The sequence below is a fragment of the Perognathus longimembris genome, chromosome 26 (genome assembly GCF_023159225.1).
Source record: "Perognathus longimembris pacificus isolate PPM17 chromosome 26, ASM2315922v1, whole genome shotgun sequence".
Taxonomy (NCBI): Eukaryota; Metazoa; Chordata; class Mammalia; order Rodentia; family Heteromyidae; genus Perognathus; species Perognathus longimembris.
This window is the reverse complement of record NC_063186.1, coordinates 2,754,745-2,772,320: the sequence shown is the minus strand read 5'-3', so window position 1 is coordinate 2,772,320 and position 17,576 is coordinate 2,754,745. Positions and strand designations below refer to the sequence as shown.

General features: G+C 49.1%; 1 protein-coding gene across 1 annotated transcript in view; it reads left to right on the top strand.

Moving 5' to 3' along the window:
* Nucleotides 1–11,894: 11,894 nt before the first annotated feature.
* Zbtb38 (zinc finger and BTB domain containing 38) overlaps nucleotides 11,895–17,576 on the top strand; it is a 35,353-nt gene continuing 29,671 nt past the window's right edge. Inside the window, 1 exon segment of the mRNA XM_048334443.1 lies at nucleotides 11,895–15,540. The gene's annotated coding sequence lies outside the window, so the exon portion shown is untranslated.

Genomic DNA, 17,576 nt, shown 5'->3' with positions numbered 1-17,576 from the left:
TCTTCCCCCAACGGCTCACAATGGTCAGAGAAGCACAGCTGTCTTAGAGAGAGCTCGGACTTCGCACATGGTGCCTGGCCCTGCATATTTGTCAGGAGACTCCATGAGTGTCTGATGAAAGATGGCGGATTAAACAGGCTTGGTTTCTCCTCCCCAAGAAGTGGAGCTGTGGCCAAGTGGTGGAGTGCCATCCTGGAGCAAAAAAGCTCAAAGACAGCAAGCACCCAGTCCCCAAGTTCAAGCCCCAGGACTGGCGTGCGCGCACACACACGTAAAGTATTGAAAGGTAATGTAGGTTTACAAATTCAGCAAGCAAAGCCAAAAGAATCCTCATTTGTGTTGCCAGAGAAAGAGAGGGATGGTCTTGAGGTTAGCCAGGGTTAACCTAACACTGACTTAAGGGAAGGGGTGAGGGAATGGGGGAAATATTCGTATACGTATTATTATATTGTTTTATTCATGGGTATGTTCTATTTTTGGTTTGTTTTTCTTTTAAAGCAATTCTCACGTTAAAAGCCATAAGAGATTAAAAAGAACCGGCAACTTGAACCATCATAAAATGCAACTTCGCAGCGCTTACCCTTTCTCCAGCCCCAGCTCTTCCAGGACTTCTGCCCTCATGCAGGGGCTCTGCCAGCCCCGTGATCCCCCGCCCCAGCCCCAAACACCCCCAGATGTTGCCAAACAGTTTCTTGAGAGCCTGGTGGTCTGGTCCTTCCTTCCTTCCCCCCTTACCCCCCGCGGAGGGCGGGGCCGGGGAGCCTGTCAGTCAGCTCCCACAGGCCTGTGTCCTCCCGGGCCAGCAGGGGGAGCACTGCCTGCCGGTGTTGCCAGCAGCTGATGGGGGTGATGGCCCTCAACAATGAGGGGGGAAGAGCTATTTGTCTTGCAGCCCTTCGGTGTGTTTTAGATACGATGAGGGAAAGCATCATGGTCTTTACTTTTTAAACATTCTTCCCACAGCATCAGATGAGTCATACCACTTAAAAAGCCCATTTTAGTGGGGGGGGGGGGGGCTGGGAATATGGCCTAGTGGTAGAGTGCTCGCCTTGCATACATGAAGCCCTGGGTTCGATTCCCCAGCAGGCCAGAAGTGGCGCTGTGGCTCAAGTGGTAGAGTGCTGGGCTTGAGCAAAAAGAAGCCAGCAACAGTGCTCGGGCTCTGAGTTCAAGCCCCAGGACTGGCCAAAAAAAAAATAATTCCCATTTTGGGGAGAGGGGAAGAGGGGCGGGGAGACTGTGGACCATGTAGCCTACAAGGAGAAAAACCTAGTCCTCCAGGTTTTGTGGTGTTGGCCCAGCTCGTAACCTCTCGGGTTCGATACGTCATGGACTTAGGCGATGGAAGCTGAGACTGAGTTCAAGTTACTTAGTGAGTGAGGTGCTCAAGAGACCTGGGTCTGACCCCCTGGCTTCACAGGACAGTTGATGAGAATTACCGAAGAGGGGCCATCTCACGGCCCTCTCCTTGGAAATGGAAAAACCGGGCACCTGCTCTGTGAATGGGTAGAGACAGTGGGTGAGAAGCCCCCTGAGGATAGCCCTTGCCCCTGTGGTTACCTATTGTCCCTAATTTAGAGTAGGCCCAGAGTCATCTCTGACACTCCCCCCCACGCACCCCAGGGGGAGGCAGGGAGGGGGAGGGGCCAGCAAGCCCATCACTTGTGTCCCGCCCCCCAAGGATGAAAGGCAGCAGGTAACAGCTTTCCCGACAGCAGAGAATCTCAAATCACTCCTCTCTCTCTCCCCATCTCCCTCCCCCCTCGTTTCCCCCCCCAATCCCACTGTAACCTTGCCATACTAAAATAAATCCCTGCTGAAACTTTCACCCTGTGGGCCGCGCTTATTGTGCGACACACCCAGCGATGCGTTCACGCGTGGATCTGGAGGGCCTGAGGTTTCCCGTGGAAACCCGGGAGCTGTGGGAGGCCGGGCCCGTGGATGCCCGAGCCAGCAGCAGGGCCGGGCCCTGGCTCAGGTGTGGTCCAGGGACCCCCGGCGGGAACCCACGGAGCCCTGCACCCTGGGAAGAAGGGAGGAAGTGAGAGGGCCCCAGAGGGACCCCTCTTCTCCTGGCTTCAGCCTTCCCGAGGGCAGGCCTTCCTGTGGGCCGCGTCCCTGGGGAGGCCTTGGGGGAGCTGTCTGGGACTGTTCCGGAAGTAGGACAGGAGGCAGGGGAGGGGAGGTGGCTGGAATGTTCTGCCGGCCCGACTGCGAGCGTGCCTGGGGGAGAGGAGGGCCTCTGGACATCAAAGGTTCCTTTTGTCCCCTTGCGAGTGGCAGGGCAGCCCTGGGCTGGCAGTGACTCAGGCCCGGGCCTGACGTCACCGGGCGTCTGTCCACTGGCCTCCCTCTGCAGCCAGGAAGCGGGCGGGCGGGGCGGGCGGGGCGGGCCCTCCCCTCGCAGCTGCCGCTCCTCTCAAAATAAGGAGGCCGCTGTCGGGCCTCCTCCCTCTCCATGCCACACGCCTGGCTTCGCGCTTCCCTCTCCTTCATTCGGTTGGGTTTGCTTTTGTTTTTCAAACGAGGAGGAAGGTTTGACCCGTCTATCAACTCTCCAAATGTAGGAAGCCAGAATGAGTGACATCACTAGGAAACTATGTGGAACTAACTGATCTTGACCTGAAGTGAAGGACCCCCCAGCAACAAGGCAGCCGGGACTTCTGAGCCCAGGCAGTGGGCAGTGCTCGGGCTGCCAAGGACCCAGCGTCTTCTCCGAGTAAGTGCAGGCCCACCCACGGCCCCTCGCTCAGACCCACCCTGTGGTCCCATCTTGTTCGCTGACCCAAGGCCCACGGGCCTTGTCCAGGGGTGGGGCGGGTGGGGCTACCTGGGAAGACCTTCTGGATTCTTCCCTAAAGGGACCTGAACCAGTACCAACACACACACACACACACGCACTCACACGCACTCACACGTGCATACACACACATGTGAACACACACACACACACAGGGATACTCAGGCTGAAGCCATGGGGGAAGTGGCCCACCGGTGCCTTTTCCTGTCAGCCCTCCTGTGTGTCGCCTCTGTGTCTCGCTGCGCCAGTCTCCTGTTGCCAACTGCCAGAAGGTTTGCTCGCGGTTCTGGACGTTCGCTTCCTGTAACTTCTCCAGAGCAGCCAGACCTAAGTCTAAGCCCTGCTCCAGGCAGCGCCTCGCACGGCCTTCACGCGGCACCCTACGCCATCCAGTGGCATTTGCACCCTTGCTCTGGTGAGAGATGGCAGCCCCGAGAGGCGGCTTCCCCAGGGCCGGGGGCCGCAGCCGTGTCGCCGTCTCAGCCGCCGCTCCAGAGAGCTGGCCCGTGCCGCCGTGCCCACCGTGACCCTGCCAACCACGACGCATCAGGACGTCCTCCCTGTCCCGCTCCGCTTCAGCTAAGAGCTCGGGCGGCTTTGCCAAGCCCGTCACGTGCAGCTTGCGGACATGCTTCGAGAAACTCAAGTTCCCGTAAACACAGTCCTTTTAACACGTGTGTGAGAGCTGCAAGGCACAAAGATAAAGAAGTAGTACCCCGATTCCCCTGACTTCCGGAGTTACATGCTGATCTGAAATGACTGAGGGCATGTTTTACAGTCACGCGGAAGCTTGTCGTGTACTGCAGTGTCCTGGCAGATTCGTAACCTAAAACTCTTAAATGAACTGTACACTCTAATGCATTCTGCGGAGGTCTTAGGTTTTATTGTTGTTGTTTTTTTTAACAGATCGGGGTGTTTTCAAGTGAGGCTTTGCCGTACTACCACTCTTCTTGCTGCAAGATCTGAGTACCGTGACCACAAATGTGTGAGTACTGTTTACTCCTTACATTTTGGGTCTAATTCTACTGTTTTGCTCAAGAGCAAGATTTTAAAGAAAAGGGAAAAGGGCACAGAGACGTCTACGTACAACAGCGACAACTGCGTGAAAGAGAGTATGTGTGTCCAAGCATGGTGGCTCATACCTGTAATCCCAGCTGCTCAGGAAGCAGAGAGCAACAGGGTCTTGGTTCAAGGTCAACATAGGCACACGCGTCTCATCCCCAGGCTACTCCAGGAAAAAAAACAACTGTGAGAAACTTTGTGAAAAATCAAGCCAAAAAGGGGTGGGTGGGCTGGGGTGTATCACAAGGAAAGCACCTGCCTAGCACGTTTAAGGCCTGAGTTCCAACCCCTGTACCATAGGAAAAAGAAAGAAGAAGGAGATACTTAATAGAATACAGTGGTTGCTACAATAAACCAAAAGGTACCATGGCTACAACATAACAGAAGCGTATTCCTTCCAGGCCAGGGGGGCAACTGCCTTTCAGACTCAGGACTGGGGATGTAGTTAGTGGTAGAGTACCTTCCTGTTATTGAGGAAGCCAGGGTTCCTTCCATCTGCAGTGCCACAAAACAGGGCAAATAGCAATATCATCGATAAAATTCAAACTTCCAGGTTGAGATATTTACTGAAATAATGTGAAGTAAAATTATAAGCCCGTCTGCCTTAGGCAGTTCTTAAAGTCACCTAGAATATCTTGACTCCTCAGTAGAAAAAGGGAAGATTATGAAAAGGAGCACGGGTTTTTATGACTTGACCCTTAGCCAGTCTCGTATCCTATTGGTTAAGCCTCAGTCACATGCCCACACTTAACCACAAAGACATCTGGGAAATGTAGTTCCTCAAGGGACAGCCACTTCCGAGGAGCAACTGTGGAGAGTTTGTGGAGAAGAGGTAGCTCTCTCTGGCTCAAATGTAAAGGAACTTGGAGATACTGAAGGGCCAGCATGGAGTAGTGGTCGAGAAGTATCCTGGAAATGGGTGCTGGTGCCTCATGCCTGTAAACCTAACTGCTTATGAGACTGAGATCTGAGAATTGAGGCTCAAAGCCAGCCCAGGCAGGAGAGTCCATGAGACTCTTTATCTCCAGTCAGCCACCAAAAAAGGCAGAACTGGAGCTGTGGCTCAAGTGTTAGAGCACTAGCCTTGAGCCAAGAAGCTCAGGAACAGCATCTAGGCCCCGAGTTCAAGCCCCAGGACCAGCATACACACACGCACGCGTGCGCGCGCGCACACACACACACACACACACACACACACATCCAGTGGTTCCCTAAATGGATACTGTAGATGTCCTCTGGCTGTGTATGAGAGTTCTTTCTCAACACGCTGCTGTCCATTCGCACCCCAGGACTTCAGGTAAGCAGCTGCATGCTGCCAACGGACAGCTAGTAAAACAGGAAGTGTAACCTGCCCTTTATTTTCCTTCCAGGGTCCTCTTGCCCCAGGACTGTGCTGGCTTAGTCCTCTTCCTGTTCTACTTGCTCAGTGGACTTCTGTTCCACATCTATGAGCTATGAGATTCCGTGATCTGTAGGCAATCTCGTCTCTGTAGCGCATGGCTCTCTCTGTTCCTGGGGGTTTTGGGAGACTTTTCTAACTCTTCTGCCTCAGGTCTTAGGAGACTTAATCAGAGGGGTAAATTCCCTAAAGAGAGACCTTACAACCAAACATGACATTAGAGAATTCTTTAAAAGTAGACTAAAAAGGCCCACGCCATTCCTGAAGGAGTTGATGTGTGGTTTTAGTTGTTGTTTGTTTGTTTTCCTGGGAAACTTTCCGATACTTACTGAAGCAATGAGAGGTAAAGTTAGAAGCCCTGTCTGAAGAGCCTTTTCCTTGTTTTCCTTGTTTCACATATGCATAGACTTGTTTTTTCCTTTTTACCCGTGCTGATCTTCATATGCTTTTTCTCCTTATCGGTAAACTTTAGAAACTATAGGTGGTGGGTGCCTCTAATCTCAAGATTTCCAGTACCAATAAAGCAGTCTTCATCTGAGCCACTCAGTCCCTGGTTGCCTAGCTTTTTGGTGAAGCGCTGTGGTTTGGGTGTTAGTTGTTGCTGGAGTTGACATTTCTGGCACTCGTGCCCACACCCTGAAGGTCAGGCCTTGTCTATTGTGAGGGAAGGCCAGTGCTGGCAGATCTGACTCAGCCTCTCAAATCCCTGAAGACAGAGTCTGATGCTGGTCTCCTCCCCAGCACGGCTGGACAGCCTCCTCAGGAGTGTGCTAAAGAGAGTACGATAAACAAACAGCAGGTTGGTCCACTGCAAGTCCCCTTTCCTGTGTTTGGTCCTGGGGACTGAAGGTTCCCCCCTGAGCTGGGGGTCACCTGGGGTAGTGGGGAGCTCACCAGAGACCGATGGGGGAGTGAGTCCCAACGGCGGAAGAAATAAGCAGGGTGCAAGTGCCAGCCCCCAAAGGCTGGAGCCACAGGAGGACTGCTGCCGGAAATGCTGCCAGGAAGGGCGGGGCCAGAGTCTGAAGTCACGAAGGAAAGATGTCAGGGAGTTCCTCTGGAAAACTGGATAATCAAAGATTATGATTCGGCCAGTCCACTGATGCTCCCAGCTCTACCTGTGTGTGTTGGCTCCACGTCCTTCCTCCTCTCACGCCGTGCTAATCACTGACTCGCCTTTGGAACACAGAGCTTCCATGTAACTGGCCAACGCTGTAGTCCTGCAGACATGATTTCACCCAACGGGAGCCTGTGCTGCTGGCTCAAGCCTGTCCACCAGGCCAGGCACACTGCCGCACAGGGGCCTGGCGTCCTGCCACTGCAGTCAGGAGCAACCGCACAAACCCGGAGGCGAACCCATTTCCAAAGGGTGCACGCCATGTCCCCCACCATCTAGCCCTCATCAGGCAAGCTGGACTAACCTGGTTCCTAGGACACCCTACCCTTGTCTGGGGGCTGACATTTTTTCTGCCACTTGACTTCAGACTGCCAAACAGAACCCTTACGATTCTATTAGCACGGCTAAGATGGAAAGGGCTGATGTTACAAAATGCTGGCAGGACAAAGAAAGACTGTGTCTCTCATACTTCTGGTGAGAAGGTAAAACGGGGCAGCCATTCTTTGGAACAGTTTTTTCTTCTTCTTCTTTTTTTTTTTTCTTTTTTCTTTTTTTTTTTTTTGTCGGTCCTGGGGCTTGGACTCAGCCTGGGCGCTGTCCCTGAGCTCTTCAGCTCAAGGCTAGCACTCTTTCCCTTGAGCCACAAGCAGCACTTCCAGTTTTCTGGTGGTTCATTGAAGATAAGTGTCTCATGGACTTTCCTGCCCAGGCTGGCTTTGAACTGCGATCCTCAGATCTCAGCCTCCCGAGCAGCTAAGATGACAGGTGTGAGCCACCGACACCCAGCCAGCTGGACAATTTCTTATAAAGTTAAAATATGCTTACCATGCTCTCCAGCAAGCCACTTCCGGATCTTTACCCAGGAGAAAGGACAGCGTGCCGTTCACACAACAACCTATACATGAATGCTCGTGGCAGCTTTGTTGGTAATGCCCGAGGTCACTCGCCAGATGAATAGATAAGGAGCTGCAGCCCATCTCCGCCCCGGATACTAGTCAGCAGACAAGCCCCGGACTGCCACAGCCTGAGCGAGGCCCACAGGGGATGAGGCTGGGGGAAGAAAGCCATTCTCCAAGGGCTCCATGCTGCCCATCGTACTCTCAAGAGTCTCCATATTACAGAGCGGCCTAGCCACTGCCGAGGGTCAGAATTAGGGTCCCAATGGCGGTGATGCTTGCTGCGAACTGTACGCGGATAGACGTTCGTGAGCGCAGACCCACAGAGTGTGCGCGGAACCTGGGCCTGAGCTAGCAGTTGCACCGTATCCGTGGCTTGACTTGGACATGGCGCTGTAGCTTCCACGGCATCCTTGGGGAGAAGCCACACTTACTATCGCATGGACTTGGCGTGTGTGCGTGTGGGGTGTTGCACGGCTTGAGCCGCACCTCCAGCCCTTTTTGCTTTAGTTCCTTTCCAAATAGGATCTCGTGCTTTTTCCTTTCGGCTAGCCTCAGACCATCGTCCTCCCATCTGTGCCTCCCACGTAGCTGGCGTTACAGACACGAGCCACGCTACCTACTTTGTTCTTTGAGATAGAGTCTCACTGTTTCCCACACACCAGCTTCAAACCACGGTCCTCCCCTCTCTGCCTCCTCTAAGTATCTGTGACGATGGGTGGTACGCACCGCCGTGCCTGCCATCTCAGCTGTGCTGGAAGCCTGAACAGCAAGACAACAACGACAGGAGAACCCACCACACTCTAGCTGAAGAATCATGTACAAAGGGCTGAAGGTTGATTTCGAGTGATAAAGTACCTTCCTAGCAAGCATAGGGCCCTGAGTTCAAACTCCAGTGCTGCGGAAAGTTTTTTAAAAACGTTTTTTGAAGTTTTTAAAAAGTAAGTTGAAAAAAAATATATATATATATATATAAATTAAACAGGAGGGTGTTCCCTGCGCCGGGGGAAGCAACTCCTATTGTTTGCTTTCCTGCCTTCTCACTTCTCCCCAGGCCTTGGCCTGCGCCTTGCACACAGCTCGCCTCCGATGGAATGTCGCCCGGGTACCCGCACTGCCTTGAGCAAGCCCCTCTCACCTTCAAAGCCATGGAGAGACCTGAGGGCGAAGGAAAGGTCTCACAGAAAGCTTCCAGGACAAGTCCTCCTCCCCCCGCCCCCAGTCACCTGTCTCCAGCATGGCGCTCTGGCTGCTCGGCTCTCCATACCAACTATGCTCTTCACCTTCGCCACACGGCCCCTCCTGTCATGGCGGGGGGGGGGGGGGGTCAACCTTCTTCCAGGCCTTTGCCATCCACCCCAGCTGTGCTCTCTCGGGGAGCTTGAGATGGCCGCCTCCCTTTACAAGCGCTGCCCTCCAGCACACACCTAGCTGCCAGACGTAGTTTTGCAATTAAACATGCCATGGGCTGTCTGGGTGGGCGTGGGGTTTCGACATGAGAACCGGTGGCAAAGGGCACTGGCCGTGCTCACCACCTCAGCTTCTGTCCTCGGGAGCCCCCAGCACCCCCAAGACCCAGGCCAGGCCTTCCGTCCCGAGGCCTCCTCGCTGCGGCCCTCAGCCCCGTCGGGGGGAGTTTTGTCCGGGAGGGGTACGGCGAGAGGCCTCGGGCCGTGCTGGCTGTCAGGGCTAGGCATCTGGAAAGGTGACAGCTGGCGTTGCGCTCTTTGTCGGTGTTGGTGAATCTCCTGGTTTTGCACCTCTGGTTCCAAAATCGCACCGGACAATGGGAAATGGAACGTGCAGCTTAATTTTAGCTGTTCCTGCTCACTCGTGAGATGTCTCCTCGTGACCCAAATAGAATAAAGGGGACACTTGGTTTGAGTGATTTGTCACAGCCGTCAGGCACCGTCCTCTGATATTTCTCAAACAACATTTGGTTGGTTCCAGGTGATTTTTAGCCAGTGTTTATTGTTTCGCTTGAAATTCTGTTTAGCTGAGCTTCTTTTTTCTCTCGCTTTTTACTAGCATACATATATTAATTGTGCAAAGGCGTCTCATGGTGATTTCCATGCATACATGTAATGTACTTAGATCCAAGTACTCCCAGGGGCTACTTGGTTTCCTAGGGCACTCAAGGTCATTCTTAGTACCATGCTTTGAGCGCACTGAGAAGGGTGAGCAGAAACTACGCAGTTGCTGTAGTGTTCATAAAGGCGCGGCACCTATTGGAGATATTCCCACAATCCTTTGGGACACCCTGAAGGTAGTCCCGGTCCTCTGGACTAGGATGGGTCGAGATGCCACCCAGCACAGCCTTCCGTCGTGATCCCTGCTCTCTGTTGAAAACTACCTGGTCTGTGTGTGCCTCTTCCTTCCAGCTCCTTCCTGGTAGACCGCTGTGTTACAATGGAAGAATACAAACCGTGTAGCTCAAGTGTTGAGTGTGTGCTAGGTTCTCTGTACACGATAACCCTTACACTGCCAGCAAGACAAAAAACAGAGGACCTTACCTAGACCTCTAGGCAAGAGGTCAAAAAGCTCAACTAAAGTATCATCCAATGTCATTTCAGTCATTGATCAGTTAAATCAACATACTGTTGGCAAACTTAAATATACCTGATCATGGAAAAAAATAATTCTAAGTTTTTAATTCTTCCCCCCCCCCCCAGTCCTGAGGCTTGAACTCAGGGCCTGAGCACTGTCCCTGGCTTTGTTTTGCTCAAGGCTAGCACTCTACCACAGAGCCCACTTCTGGCTTTTTCTGTGTATGGGGTATTAAGGAATTGAACCCAGGGCTTCATGTATATAAGGCAAGCACTCTTGCCACTAGGCCGTATTCCCAGCCCCAGTTTTTTGATTCTTTAAGAGTTTAAATAAGGGGAGGAGGTAACAAGTTGGATAAGAAATGTACGCACTGCCTTATGTATGAGACCCTAAACCATCCGTACATCACTTTGACAATAAAGAAATGGAAAAAAAAAAAAAAGAACTTAAATAAGGGTTGGGCGCTGGTGGCTCACACCTGTAATCCTAGCTACGTAAGAGGCTGCGACCTGAGGATCATGGTTCAAAGACAGCCCCAGCAGCTATGAGACTCTCATCTCCACTTAGCCACCAGAAAAATGGAAGTGGCACTGTGACCTAAAGTGGTAGTGCGCTAGCCTTGAGCAAAAAAGAGCTCAGGGACAGTTCCCAGGCCCTGAGTTCAAGTCCCATGACCACCACCGACAACAAAAAGAATTTAAACAAGGGCTGGGGCTGCGGTGTTAAGTGTGCCTCCCTAGCAAGCACAAATGTGATGTATTTAGTGAACATTTCACTTTTTAAATTTCAACCAGATGATCAATGTACTCACAAATGTTGACTATACTAGGTGTAAAAAGAAGCCAGCTGAAAATTTTAATGTAGTAAGTGGCATAAAGAAAGGTGCGAAGCAGAATGAGTGGAAAGTGGGTGAAAATAATAATAACAACCATAATAATAATATAGACCATCAGCTACATCAGACACTGATGAAAGGGAACTAAGCAACTCCTGGGTGGGAATGGGAAGAAAGGAATGAGTGAAAGAGGGAACCGACGTTACTAAACAAAAGGAACTTCATGTACATATCATCCAAAATGGAGGAAATGATTTAATTGTTAAAGTTCATGGACTTCGTAAGCTCCGTAAGAGTAGAATAACTTTTATCCTTGTGAAGGGTAAAAGGTGTACTGTGAAATATGTGTCGTAACTTAAATCTGATTAAAAAAAGAAAAAAAGAAAAGAAAGGTACAAAGTCATCCGAATGTGTACACACCTAGGGTTCCCCCTGGGATTTGGCGCCCTGGCTGGATGTTTTGTTTTGTTTTTCTAAACGTGGCGAGTGAAGCTTTGTTCATACTTGAATACTTTTGCATAAGCCATGCAGTTTAACTCTAACCCACAGGACTGGAAATAAAATTAGCTCCGCCTGCGAAACAGAGACCGCAAGCAAGTAAGAACGTGACTCAAGGTGCAAACGTGTCCCTCTCCTAGCTAGCGCTGTCCTCCAGATGGCTTCTGCCAGATTCTTTGGGGGACCTCATGCTTGACTGTCAGAGTGTCAGAAATGAGTTGCAGTTCTCGTGATGGGAGGAGCTTTGTCTTTAAGGTAGTGTCTATGTTTTACTCTGAGGGGACTGAGGATTTAATGCATTTATTCAACGTGTCTTTGTGCCACTTGTAATCAGGACAGAGCTAAGAAATTCAGGCACGAGCATGGGGTTTGGGTTTGTTTTTGTTTTTGTGCAGTACAGAACAGGATTTACTAGTCGGGAATATCTGTCTAAACAAGCTCGCCTCTCAGGATACTTGAAGCAAGGGTTCACAACGGTTCAACCCAAGCAGATCTGGTAAACATGCTTTTGCCTAATCTGCTCACTACACAGTTCGCAAACGGTCTATTTTGGAATACCACAAAATATACCGATCTGTGGCTTTGGGTTCATTTTGATAAAGAGTGGACAGCAAAGCCCCCGGCAGGGGGGAGGGGAAGGTGAACCCATTTGTCCCGGTACCTGGTTCAGGAGGAGCAGGCCACATCCACGCCTGTGGGGGAGGGAGGTGTGAAGCCCCCAGGGAGCCCCAGGACTGCTGTCCTCGTCTCTGTCCTGTGCTCCCCCAGCCACGGGGGACACGACGTAGCTCTGTGTGCTCACCGCCGACGCCGTGTCGTGCATGTGTAGGCTCAGTAATAATCATCTGAACGTCTAGCATAGACATCCAGCCTTCAGATGTCATTCATGGGAGTATCTGGGCCTACGCCAAGTGTCACATGGCCCGGCGTTCTCGTCTCCCTCCCTCTCCCCCCACCGGAAGGACCCTGCCTTCCAGGTAGCTGTGTATTAAATCGGTGCCCTGTCACTCCACAAGGAGGGCTCTCTAGCTCTCGCACCTCGTGCTGGAGGAAGCACGGGCCTCAGGAGGCATTCTTCTAACCCTCCGTCGCTGTCAGTGTTAAGCCAGAGCTCACTTGGGGGTGGGAAGGTGGCTCCACCATTGGGGTGAGCACAGGGGGGCCATGGAGTAGAGCCACCGTTATTCCAGGAGGGAGGAAAGCTCCGGCTTCGGGTGAGGTAGGACGTACCTCAGACAGCCCAGCTCAGAAAATAATGCGTGTGGGCAGGAGAACGCACAGCCAGGGATTTCCCACACATCAGCTAGAAATTGCTTCCGTTCTGGGGAAAGAGATAGATTTCGGACTAGAAAAAGATTCAGTTGTGACACCTAGTGCCTAAGTTAAGACGTTCAAATGTTGTTGTTGTTTTAATTTAAAAAATATTTCTGGGGAGCAGAAATATTTTTCTAACCTGATTATTTTTAGCCAGTTCTTACAGGACATAGAACACCAGCAACCTTAGAAAATAGTAGTTTATTTTTGCATGTGTTAAAATGAATGAATATAGGTATATTTGGTGATGCGATAAGCAATTAAAGACTTCAGGAGAGAGAAGAAGAAAAAAATATATTTCAGACATAAAACCAGTCTCAGCATTTTATAAAAATGCTGCCTTATATCCAGGACTTCGGTGGTTTTTGTATGGTTTCTTTGTAGCTAAAGAAATAAATGGAAAAGAACTTGTTCTGTGTTTATCAAATAAAAGACTTCTCATTTTATACATCATATTATAGGAAAAGCTTTTTTTTTTTTTTTTTTCAACCTGCTGGCTGGATCTAGAAAAAAATGTTTCTAGCAAGCCATGCTGTTTTTCTCTTTAGGGACATGATGACACTAGTTTTGTAGCAAAACATTTTCTGCTTATTAGGCATTTCTTTAAAATCCTGAATAAGCGGCTCTTTCAACAGTTTTTGTTCTACACGTTAAACATTTCATTGCAATCCGAGCTTCAATTGTGTATGCGTTTGTGTGTGCGTGTGTGTGTGCGTTTGTGTGTGCGCGCGCGCATATGTGCGTGCATGCGTGCACGTGCATGTTGATAGGAATGAGAGAGGCTATGGGTAAGAATTCTGGAAGATTTCTTTAAGAAAAATGAATTCCTCACAATTATGGACGGGAGTCTCCGCAGCAAGTGACTCCCAATTTATTGCACATAGCCAAGTAGAAGCCGTCGTCAGCCTTGAGCAGCAGCAGGGGTAGGGAAGTGGCGTTGAAAAAGACAGGGAATTTGGTGTTGGAGTGGCTGAGGTTTCATTTCCAGGAAACATTTCACTCCTAAGATGGATAGCAATGCAGCGTCGGCCCTGACCTCCTCATGTCAATGTCATCGTGCCAGCGTGGCTAAAATAAGCCTCAAAGTAAAACAAAGAAACCTCGTCTCCCAGCCTAACGCGACATCTTCGCCTACAGTAGGTACCGTCCAGAGCCTTTAAGAAATGGTTTGCGCCTTTAAATTTTAGCTATTGGAGGGGGTGGGGTGGGGTGGGGAGGGTGAAGGGGGGAAAAAAAAACATTCTGCATTTTTCTACGTTCTGAACACGTATGGTATGCTGCTGTAAGTCTTCCTGTTATCTAGGTCAGGATGGATACTAAAGATAGCGGGTGCGTGCATCATTCTCAATGGTCACAAAACATCCGGAAAAAAAAAACGCAGCCTCCATTTATTCTCCTGTGCTGATTTCATTCTGCTGCTAATTCTAAGAAAACGCATTCGCATCTTAGCATGGCTCTGTCTGAGATGGTATCTGCTGTTCTGAAGCGCAGATACATTCAGCAGGATACATTTACGCTGCTTGTGGGTAAAGGTTAGAGAACCGGTACAGATGGCTGATCATTGTTCTGCAAGTCTGCCGGCACCATTTAGGATTTAGAAAATAATCTACACACGTTACAGCCACTACCCAGAATCACGCTTTACTTTGCCATAGCTTTACAGTCATTTGGCTTGTGGGGTTTTGTTGTTGGTTTTCACTAGCAATCCTATGAACTGAACAGTCTCTAAAATGCTCTGGGAGCAGATACGTACTGTACTGAAAGCTTTCTTCCTGGAGAAGACAGGAGTGTGGTCACTGCAGCTCATTGCTTCTTCCTTAGCAAAAGGATGGCTTGGATCTCAGAGGCAGACGCGCACGCTCGCCGTGCAACGGCTCTGCTGAAGTGTCTGCAATGCCTTCTACTGCCTGGTTGCAGAATTTGGAGTTGGCTAACCAGGGTTTAGTGATTGAGCTCATCTTGCATCACCAATTGATGACAGTTTTCTTTGTTCCCTCCTACCCGGTAGAGCCAAGTCTTCTCTGAGGCCGATATGCATTGTCACTTACAACATTAATCAGATACCGCATTTAAGGTGAGCTGCCCCTGCCTCCTCCTCCTCCCCGGTGCCCCGGGCTGCTTGCAGCTCCGATCTCGCTCCTGCGAGCCGAGGAGAGGATGGCAGGCAGGATTAGCGGTGCCTGCGTTGTGTGCATGCTGTGTGTAGAATTCATTACACGTTGCCTAGTATTTCACATGTGAGTATGTAAATGCTCTGCGTCCCATATCATCTGTTAGCGAGGACTCTCTTTCGCCTCATTACAGCCCTCAATATTTCAACATCACCTTTCATTTGCGATTCATTTGCTTCTGCCTGGTAGCTTTTCATCACATTCAGAAATACAGTTTTACCTTTGTGTGTCTGTGTGTGTCTGTGTGTGTCTGTGTGTCTGTGTGTGTGTGTTAACAAAGCCAAATCAACCCCATAAAACCCTAAAGCCACCACCACCACCAAAACTATGCTACCAGATGGTGTCTCCCCTTTCTTCTTGCAATTGCTGTCTTTTTAATAATGTATGTTGTATTGTTAATTAATGTGAATATCAAATTAAACACTTGAAACTTACATGTTTATTATGCAGGTAGGAGGCAAGGTGGAATCTATTTTTAACTCATCGCTGTCGTGGTGGTGGTGTGCACACAACTTGAGTTCTCCGATTTGTATTTTCAGTGCTGGCGTCGGTGGTTTGATTTTCAGCAACTGTGACGGGGTGTTCTCGGCAGTGGTCAGCTCTGAGCTTTGAACTCTCAGAGGAGCCGGGGGGGAGACCGGCACGTCTTCCTTGCTCGCAGCGTCAGAGACACCGTGGAGGAGAAACTTCCCTTTCCAGTCCTGTTTTCCTGTTGATAAATTCAGTCCTCATGATCCCAGTACGTTCGAGCTGCTCTGCGTCTGATTTTTGGTGCGTGTGACAGTTTGCATGGGAAACTTGTGAGCAAGAAGACGGAAAAAGCTGTTGGGCTCCATCGCCTTGCATAAAAATGGCCGAGGGTCTTGTCTTGCGAGCTCTGTGCATGGAGTGATACAAACAGGTAGGTTGAACTGTGCATGTTTCATAGATTTTTGTTCTGTGAGCCCTGCAGTCAAAGCATTAGATGTATGAAAAGATGACTTCCAAAATAAAAACTGAGAGAGTTGTAATCTTTGGGGGAGGGGGAGGGCATTAAACTGGATAGGCTTTCCTATTCACATACTACACAAACCTAGGGATTTTATACACTTAAAAAATAATGTGCCATAAAGGTGAGACGATTCCTTTTTTGAGTTACATGATAGGGTTTATGATAGGTGTGGCGCCACTAGACAAAAGAGTGGTTTGTTGTGGTTGTTTTTTTTTTTTAAAGTCCAATGATTCAGCTCCATTCTAGCTTGAAACTAAAAATAGATGGGTTTCTAGAGATAATTTCCAAAAGTATAAATAAGCTTCATAAAAAATATGAAAAATATTTAAAATTTAAAAAGCGGTCTTTAGGCGTGTTAGATGAAAGGATGAAGATAAACATTTATATTCTTCCAAAACCAATGTCTGACAATGTATGGGATACATACACTGTGTGTGTGTGTGTATTTCTCTTTGAGGGTGGGGCGAAGACTTAGAAGTTTGAAAGGGGGAAATGCTAAATTTACATGGCCCTCTAAAGAAACAGAGTTTCACCAAATGAAATGGAGCCCCAGACCATTCTGTTGTGTTTCTGTAAGTCCCAAATTCTGGCATTTTTCAAAACAATTTCATGAGCTCTTTAAAGAGCTAAACTTCCCCTATATATTTTAGTTTCAAATTAACATTGGGCCAGGTCTTGTTTCCTTGGTAACCATACCGTACTTAAAAATGCAATGAGATATGCAAAAAAAAAAAAAAAAAAGGAAACGAATGTTTAATGAAAATTTTACAGTTCTCCTTCTCTCATATAGAACCTGCAGTGGTAGTAAACGTGTTTGAAAAGGCGGTTTGAAAGCCTTCCAGATCAAGTCATATTTCTCAGTACATAGAGGAAGCTTGACCAGACGCAGCTTTTTCTCCCCCATCCCCTTTGTACTCAGTGCTTTGAGAATGAAGGTTTCTCTTTGTGATATGCTCGAGAATGCAGGTCAAGGTTTGTGCACAGGAGTGTAGGTCCATTATCACGAGTTTACCAGCGCCTCGAAAACAAAAGGCATTTCAGAAATCCTGAGAATCAGAGCAAGCTGGTGTTTCTATTTTCCTTGTCTGGGTGACCTCCATACTCTGGGTGGAGAAAGGCCCAAGCCCACGTCTTTCATTCCAATGGGAAGGGCACCCGGAGCCTTTGTGGGAGCATCTTTGTTGGTATGTTAGGGAGAAGGTGTCTGTCAAGCCTAAGGCCTCCCCAAGGTTAGCTTCTTCATGAGGAATGTTGAGTCTCCCAACCCTCTGTGCAGGTAGTTGCTTTAGCCCAGCAGCCTGTCAAGATTCTGCAGTACTGTCTATGCAACCAGACATCTGGGGGATTGGAAGAGTGAGTTTTGTTGTTGTTGTATTGTTGTTGTTTGGAGACCAACTAAAGGATGTTGCTTGAAATCGTTCTGTGGCTTGATTATACGAGAGCATGATTCGTCTCTGAGTGGTTTTGTGCTCTCGGCTGGCTATCAAGTATTCTTTCTGCAACACTACTTTTTTTTTTTTTTCTGCTTGGTAGCCATTTTCCTTCCTGCGTTTGATTTAAAATGCCTAAGTACATTTTGAATACAGTATCTATGAGACCTGAATAAACGGAAGGGAAATGTCAGCAGGCTGATTCAGTGGTGCCTTTTATTTTAGGACCAGTTGTGTTAGCAGTTCCAGTAAGATCAGGCTAATTGCCATTTGCTTTTGAGCAAATAAAACCTGGGCATTTGTAATTAAAACACTATTGCTTTTCAGAAAGATTGTAATTACAATGTTTTCTACTTTGATAGGCCAGTACAATTGAGTAGTTTGAAACCATTTGAATCTTAATTACAAGATGAGATGGATGCAGTACAGTTGTTGTGTTTTTTTTTTTACCATAAAACCAATACCTTGTACATTCAACATTTAGAGACTGCCGATCCTTCTGCTTCTAACCTAAGC